A 9,162-nucleotide genomic window follows, 5' to 3' on the forward strand; every position below is an offset into this window, starting at 1 on the left:
TCCTTGCATACAGGTAGCAGAGTTCTGCTTGAAACAGAGATTTCATTACAGAATTAGCTTATTTTCTGCTCCGCTGACTCTTGACTAATGCCCACCACTCACGACATGCCAAAACAAAAGAAATAAACGCAGCAGACATCGCCTGAAGACAGCTATCCCTCTACGCTCCACTTCCCCACACTGCCACAGCCACGAGGAAAGTCATGAAAGGGAGAAGAGTGCGATTCCAGCTGGAAGGGACCTATAACCATCATCTAGTCCAGCTGCCTGACCACTTCAGGGCTGACCAAAAATTAAGGCATGTTATTAAAGGGCACTGTCCAAAAGCCTCCTAAACACTGCCAGGCACGGGGCATCGACCACCCCTCTAGGAAGCCTGTTCCACGTCTTTAGCTGCTTTCCCATTAGGTAACTGGACCCACCTGAGCCGGGACACATTGTCACTTTAATCACCTTCTATCCCTCTAACACCTTACAGCCATTGGCAAGTGATCACATGCACCTGAGATAGGGCAGAGAAAGGATAAGGCCCACACAGCATTTATCCAGCAAAACACAACAGAAAGTGAAACAGCATGAGGGTTCATTGGTTTTTTGTTTTGTTGGTTTGTTTTTTTTTTTAAAAAGCTTTTCCAAAAAAGCAGCACATCTCCCAAGCATACCTAAAAGGTCACACAAACATGCATTAAACAGCAACTGGCACAATCTACCCGAGTGCTCATCCAGGCTCGGATACAAGAGCTGTTACGTGCATTATCAACAGGGTATATACTGGCGAACGTATTGTTACCCATCTATTTACATCGTCTTTAAGCGATAGAGCACCCCATGACAATTATTTATAACTCAAATTTTACTAGTCCAGTAAGCATAAGACCACAGTTAAGTAAGCTATAAAGACAGATCTACTGCAAAACACATATTTTGTCTTAAAATTTATAGGCTACTCCAGAGACCACAAGTACCATCATACACATGCTACAATACTCAGGAAAGGAGCACTTTCAAAACAGAACAGGTATCATTGATACATAATCCCTCCCGATTTAGTGTTCAACAGAAGCTACTAGTCAGCTTACACCCTCTGCTCTTTACAGCTTGTCTGCACTTGGAATGTTACCAAAAATAATTATTTCAGACAACTTCTTTCAGCATGAGTGCTATTACATCTTATTCTGCTAAGCAAATATCCTCACTAAAGGAAAAATAACCTGGAATTGCCATTTAACAGGGGAAAACCCTTACTTGAAATGTGACATTCATCAATCTTACTTTTTTTTTTTTTTTTTTTTTTTTGCCTTTCAAGGGTCTTTTCTTATGGCAAAGAGAACACTGTATGACCAAGCACAACCATTTGAGATTCAGGGATACCTTAATGTGAAATTAAAGAGGGGTTTTTTGTTTTGTTTTTGGGGTTTTTTTTTACTTACCAACAGCTCTCAGACCACACCTGTAGCTTGCAGGAAAAGAGTCTCCCTCTCAAAGGCTTCCATTTTATACTCTGGATGGTGAAGCCAGAGTTCGCAGCTACCATGTGATGGCTCATGTGGGACAGCTGTGCCAAGGGAAGTCCTGCAGGAGCGGCTACCCTTTCTGAGGTCTTATGTCAGAGGCATAAACTTATTTGCTTACCTCAAATGTGGAGAGATTCCAGTGCCTGATGACAACTGGGCTTGTTCCTGGTGTGCAGGGCGCTGCGAGTTCAGCTTGGGTGTATTTCTAAGAGCAAAATGTTTCATAGTTTGCTGTTAACATAAAGAGTGTCAGAGGCCACCTCTCCCTGTTCCCTGAAGCTAGCTAAGCTTGGCGAGGCTAATACAAAACTGCTGGGCCTGGATCTTCATTTATTTGTTGATTTATTTATTTATTTATGAACGCAGCTCTCTGTATGCTTTGGGAAAGGAGGAAAGGTGATAAGAAGCCTTTCCTGCCTCCATGGAGGTGGAAAGATTTCCGTATTGACTAGTAGCATCCACAGTTTCTGAAACTCTGGAACAAAGTAATCCTGTATGTAATGCACTCCCATAACAACTGCTGCTTTATGATATTAAAGTGCTCTTTTTAAAGACCCAGTGGCCCGGAGTGGTCTTGTATGTCTAGTCTTCCTTCTTACAGCCAGGATGGAAATATCTGACACCGGGGAACGGGAAAGGCAGAGAGGGGGATTTATCTGTGGTGACCATGAGCTCAGGGCAGCAAATTCTCAATTATTTTATCCCTTAAGAAACCAGCTGGTTCAACATCTGTGCCTGCTGTAACTCTGATCTCCCCCAGCGTGGGAGAGTGTCTTTTGGACAGGGGAAGAAAAGAAAATATATCACTTTCTCAGCAAGTCTGTGCTGTTATTACCTGCAGAGCTGTATGGCAGCATCCTCCGCCGGCAGTCCCACAGTGTGCCCAGGATGCGTGGGGCCTCGTGGGGGCACCCCTCTGGTCCCCCTCCCCAGCAGAAAGGCTGCTCAATCAGCACCCCGCACAAGCTGGGGGGGCTGGAAGTGTTTTCACCTGTGCCACAGCCGGGGCAGACAAGGAAGGCAGCCTCCTGCACAGCCCCGTACCGGGAGCGCTGCGCCAACGCTGCTGTATGCCCATTGGAAAAACACTTATCCATATGTGTAGAAATCCATCTAATAAGCCACAGATGATAACACTATATGCAGGAAAGCATGTTTATCCCATCTGTATGAAACACTGTCTGTCCTAACAACAGTAAGCAAAAAATCCTCGCCAGCCACCCCACATTTCGGTACCGCAGAGCTTGAGAATGTCACAGTTGAGCCAAAAAAAAAAAAATATTTAAACAAATGCCTCTTTTGAAGAACACCTGTCCTCCAGGAAAGTTTGAACATTACAATCACCTTAAAGAAGTAGAGCCCAAGATGCAAGGCCGTGGTTTCCAGAAGCAACCAGTGCAGGCTGAGGCTCATGAAAGGCAGGCAACCGCCAGTGCTAAACCCCCATCCTAAGGAAAACCAGACTTCTTTGAAGAGACCCAAGTTCAGTCCTCAGAAACACTAATGGCGTTTAAAAACCTTTGCCTGGGAAGTTTAAGGTGGAGTTTGACACAACAGCTACGAGCTCTACTATTGTCAAGAGGAACAAGGCAGCGTCTCACTCCTGGTTGTGTTTCCTTTTCTCCCGCCCCCCCCAACCCATGCACGTGCATTGGCACATAGCTGGGCCCAAAGTGATCAGTTTGAAGAGCAGAAAAGTGGTCAGTTTTCTTGCTTTGCTTTGGTTTCAGTTGGTCTAGCAGCTGCTTACCAGTGCTTACCAGTGTGTCAGAAGTGCATGTGGCAGAAATGCTCAACAAGGATGGGAAAGAGGTGCAGAAGGTCATCCCTCCTGCCAGTCCTTGTATTAAATGATCCTATACGTACATCTTTAGGGCTGTTGTATTTTTCAACCAGGATTGAACCTGATCTAAATAAATAAAATCCTTCAAACTCCAAAAAACATATCAGCATCACTTTCCCAGCTGACATGACAGGGATATAACACCAGGGAAAGCCCAGCAGAGTAGCCAGGACCTCACAGGAGTGCCTTTACTGAACATGCACAAATGCTAGGTGTGTTGCTTTTACCTAGTTTTTACCTCCCTTGTCATCAGCAAAGGGTTAAAATACTCCATAGAATCGTAGAACAGCCCAGGTTGGAAGGGATCTGGAAAGATCCTCTGGTCCAACCTTTCATGGGAAAGGGAGCCTAGATGAGAACTATTAACCTGTTCAATCACATCTTGAAAAACCTCCAGTGATGGGGACACTACCATGTCCCTGGGGAGGTTGTTCCAGTGAATGATTGTTCTCACTGTAAAAAAAAAAAAGTCTTTCTTATACCGAGATAAAACCTCTCCCAGTGCAACTTGTACCTGTTGCCCCTTGTCTTCTCTGTGTGGCTCCTTGTGAAAAGAGAGCCTCCATCCTCTTTGTAGCTGCCCTTTAAATACTGGAATACTGTGATGAGGTCCCCCCCGAGCCTTCTCTTCTCCATGAGAAGAGACCTAACTGCTTCAGTCTTTCCTCACAGAGCTGGTTCTCTAGCCCTTTGATCATCTTCGTGGCCCTCCTTTGGACCCTTTCCAGTCTGTCCATGTTAATTTTTAATTGTGGGGACCAGAACTGGACACAGTACTCCAGGTGTGGCCTAACAAGTGCTGAGAGTAGAGTGGGATGATCACATCTCTTACCTCTGTCAGTAATGCCCCTGTGGTTGCAGCCCAGGGTCCGATTTGCCTTCATTGCGCTGCTGACTCATGTTCAGCTTGTTGTCCAGGACCTCCAGGTCCCTTTCAGCAAGGCTGCTTCCCAGCCACACAGCTCCTAGCCTGCCCGGGGCTCTTTGGTTATGTCGTCCCAGGTGCAGGACCTTGCACTTGTCTTTGTTAAACTTCACACCGCTCTTGCTAGCCCGCTCTTCCAGCCTGTCCAGGTCTCTCTGTAAGATGGCTCTCTTTTCTGATGTGTCCACCTCACCACCCAGTTTAGTATCATCACCCGGTGAGGGTGCTTTCAATCCCATCATCCAGAAGACGTTGAACACGGGGCCCAGTATCGATCCCTGGAGGACCCCACTTGCGACAGGCTGCCAGCCTGAGTAAAACCTATTGACTGCCACCCTCTGAGTGCTGCCTGTTAGCCAATTTCCTAATTGATCACCCAACCAATCTGTATTTTGCCAGTTTGTCCAGGAGAGGGCTGTGTGAAACAGTGTCAAATGCTTTGCTGAAGTGCAGGTAAACAACATCTACTGTGCTCCCCATGTAGACAGCAAATGTTATTTTGTTGTAGGAGGTGATCATGCAAGTCTGGCATGATTTGCCTTTGGTAAATCCACGCTGGCTTTTCCCAATCACCTGCTTAATATTTGGTTTGTAATGGTTTCTAGGAGGACTCATGCCATTACTTTCCCAGGGACTGAAGACTAATGGGCCTGCAGTTCCCTGGGTCCTCTCTTGGGGCCTTCCTGTAGATGAGTTTGACATTTACACTCTTCCAGTCATCAGGGATATCCCCTGATCTCCACAACTTTTCAAAGATTATAGACAGTGATCTTGCAACAATGTCAGCCACTCCTCTTAACACCCTGCGGTGGATTCTGCCCAGGCGCATAGGTTTACGCTGGTTGAGCCCTTGAAAGAAGATGCAGACCAGCTCTCCCTCCACTGATGGTGGGTCGACACATAATGTTGTTGTAGCTACTTGAGGCTGTGATCCGGGGTCCAGCTATGTGGGTAAAGACAGAGGCAAAGACAGTCTTGAGAACCTCTGCCTTGTCAGCATTATTTGTAACTAGTTTCCCTGCCCTGTTTAGCAATGGACCTACGCCTTCCCTGTGCTTCTGCTTACTGCCTATGTAGCTGAAAAACCTGTTCTTGTTGTTCTTGACATCTTTGGCCGATTTCAGCTCTAGCTGAGCCTGAGCCTTCCTGACTGCAGCTCTGCATGTCCCAGCAAGGTTCTTGTAGTCCTCGATGGGTATTTGGCCACCTTCCCATAGCCAGTATGTGTCTTTTTTTTGCTTTTAAGCACACCCAAAAGCTCATTGCTAAGCCAAGGTGGTCTCTTGTTCTGCCTTCTTCCTTTCCCTTTGTAGCGGATGGGCGGTTCTTGTGCTTCCAGGAGGCTGTTCTTGAGTAAATCCCAGCACTCACAAGCTCCTTTGCTCTCCATGGATGCTTCCCACGGACTCTCTCACAGCTGGTCTCTGAGCATACTAAAGTTGGTCCTTCTGAAATCCAGGGTCTTTGTCCTACTACTGGTCTTCAGTGTGCTTAGCAGGATCTTCGGCTCCACAATGTTATGATCGCTGTACCCAAGGCTACCACTGCTAGTTACGTTGTAAATTAAGTCTTATTGGTCTGTGAGCAGCAATCTAGCAATGAGTCGTTCCTAGTCTGCATGTCCAGCATCTGCAGCAGGAGGCAGTCCTCAATGCCTTCCAGCATCCTGATGGATGACTTGTGCACTGCTGTGCAGAAATAGATTGATTTAACAGTCAAGACTGATGGGTGGGGGTGTGTGCAGAGAGCGGGAAGCTGAAAACGGTGGAATAACATGGCCAGAAATACTGTTGTGGATGAGATTTAGTGGCTCACGCAGACCTGAGCTTACAAGGTTGTTCCTCCCTCACTGGGCTTGGGTTTTGTGTCCTAACATCTGCTTTACGCTGGGTGGTGCTGGTTCATTATGATCGCCGTAAGAAAGGCACTCGGATTCAGTGAGGTATCGAAGTGCTATTTATTAGAGCTAACACTGAAAGATGAGAATAGCATAGGTAATCTTATGTCCCTTTAGCTGGTGGGTACCCCGAGTGGTGTAGCATCGAAGGGGCCTCCAATCCACACACAGCATGCTGGTCATACCCCATCCATAGGTGTGCTCATTTGACCTAGTATAGGATTTTTTTCTTACAAGAAAACAACTCTATTCATAATTTCTGCTGTCAAACAGAAAGGATATACTCATGAAAACTTCTTGCTGCATGGTTAAAGGCAAGGACACGCAGGTGGCTTATTCCCCGGTACCCAGCAGGAGCTGCCTGCAGGCTCCTCTGTTAGAATGAGCTGGCTGACTTTATTCTGTGGACAAGGGGTTTGTGCAGCACAAGACGGGCCTGAAGACCGTGCTAGTCTCGCAGCGTAGGGCAGCAGAGCACAGCACAGGCCTGGGCGTACTCAGGTCAACTGCTATGTGGATCACCAACTCCTTGATGTACAATGGTCTTTCAGTCAGGATTACTACAAGATCTCACTGGAAGCACAACCTCCTCCCATCTGCCTGTGGATCCCATCTTATGTCAAGGTCCTTCAGACCTCCTAATTGCCCAACCCCACATGGGTGAACTTCTTACAGGAGCAGGGGGAGGAATTACCCATGCCCCACATGGGTGAACTTACAGGAGCAGGGGGAGGAATTACCCATGCTTAGGCAGAGTATGGTCTCCATCCCCTGCAACTGGCTCAGTCTCCTTGAGTCTCCAGCAAAGGAGCAAATGAAAAGTATCTGTATCTGAGCAACCTAATCTAGTTGAAGATGTCCCTGCTCATTACAGGGGGCCATTGGACTGGACGACCTTTAAAGGTCCCTTCTAACCCAAACCATTCTATGATTCTGTGATCAAGGAAGGAGAGACGAACATGGATTTCTTTGTGTGGCTAAGCAAATGGAGATGTTGATGGGGAAGTATTTGCTTACAGTCAGTCCCATTGCCACTGGCAGCGATAGGAATTGTCCTCAGCTGCTGTGCTCTGCTTTAATCCCCAAAAGTCTTCTCCCGATAAACAAGGATGGGGTGGGAATGACTGTGGGCTTCTAGGGTCCGTGGGCAGCTGCTCCTCTCCTGCCGACACACACCGCAAATGTGTGCTATGAAAAGCAACCTCACATGGGTCCTGCCTGTGCCAAGTGGGGGCTTATAAACTGTGGAGCAAAGAGAACCAGACCGATTGTCCACATTAAAAGCTAGAATCCAATGAAGAATAGACGTCTCCACACCATGAGTGACTACTTCAAGATACCAGTGGAAAAGGTCAGTGGAAAGTGAAGGGTTTAAGTGCATGTCACAGACTGCGGGCTGAGTTCATAAAATGAGTCCAGGGAATTTCCCTTTACGTTGCAGAAGGGAAGTCAGCACTGATCCTACGGCACTGAGAAATGATGAGGTGGATCCAGGAAGGATATAAAATAAGAATGAAATAGGATGTTGGAAACAGAAAAGCAGGGCAACAAAGGTTAAAGAAAAGATGAGGTAAAGGAAAAAAAAAGTGAAGATGAGTGTACGAGACAGAGTGCACGGAGCAGAGAAGAACAAGAACATGGGGAAGGGACGGGGCAGCCAAAAAAGAAAGGGAAGAAGAGTACCTGAGAGATACTAAGCATTTTAGTGCCAGTCCAGTATTGATTCAAACATTGTCCAAGATCAGGGCTGGAGCGTTTTCCAGGGCCAATTCTAAAACATGCAATTCTGTGAATCAAAGGAAGGTTACAGAACACAGAAAAATCTGCTCGAGCACGTCCAAAACTATTCTGCCTCTGGAAAATTGCTGTGGAGGGACAGATGAAGACCACATTCTGGAAGCTCAGCTCTGAGTTACAGTTTGCACTGCTGCATTATTAAAAGAAAAGACTGTTTTTAGATTAAACTAACTTGAACACAGATCATCAATTTTCAGCAGAATTTCTTCTCATTCAAAACTTTTTCTTTGATATAGGTGAATCTGTCCTACCAACATTAATAGTTCAAATGAGGACAAGATAACTACAAGGAACTGTCAAAAAGCAGAAATATGAATAGAAAATAGTTTCCAGGAAAAGAATTACTACTGTTGAGAATTATTCCTTACACTTTTAAGTGCAGAGGTTTTTGGATTTATCCTTTCTGAAAAGAGAGTACTTTTTTCCTTGAGCTAGAGCATTTATTTGAAAGGAGAATAGATCCCTACATGTTCTTACTGACCAACATACATTTATTACTGTATAATCACAGTGTCTCTATCAAATGGGTGAAGAGGAAATTGTAATAATGTGTGGAACTGAATTGCTTTATGCTCTGAGGTTTCCTTCCTTTAAATCAATTCCCCAGAGATGAGAATGAAAATAGTTTGAAAGACCTACCAGAGCAAGTGAAGACCTGTAGATGGCCTCATACTCACACTGGGGCACACACGCAGTCTAGAGCCTGCCTTGGAGATCAAAGTGGTGCCAACAATACTTAGCCTTTGCAAAGTTACCAGAAAAATTGTCGTGTTTTTTCTGCAAATGAGAAAAATGTCATGATTTTTATTACAAGTGAGCAGTCTGGTCTGCCCAGGGTCACCAAGTTAAGCACTCCTAGAAGTTACCCATCCCTGGAAACATTCAAGGTCAGGTTGGACAGGGCTCTGAGCAACCTGATCTAGTTGAAGATGCTCACTGCAGGGGCGGTTGGACTAGATGACCTTTAAAGTGGATGTGGTCTACCTGGACTTCAGGAAGGCCTTTGACACCGTCTCCCACAGCATTCTCCTAGAGAAGCTGGCGGCTCACGGCTTAGACAGGTGTACTCTGCGCTGGGTCAAAAACTGGCTGGACGGCCGGGCCCAGAGAGTTGTGGTGAATGGAGTTACATCCAGTTGGCGGCCGGTCACGAGCGGTGTTCCCCAGGGCTCAGTACTGGGGCCGG

Source organism: Aptenodytes forsteri, unplaced genomic scaffold (assembly GCF_000699145.1).
Source record: "Aptenodytes forsteri isolate BGI_AS27 unplaced genomic scaffold, ASM69914v1 Scaffold418, whole genome shotgun sequence".
Lineage (NCBI taxonomy): Eukaryota > Metazoa > Chordata > Aves > Sphenisciformes > Spheniscidae > Aptenodytes > Aptenodytes forsteri.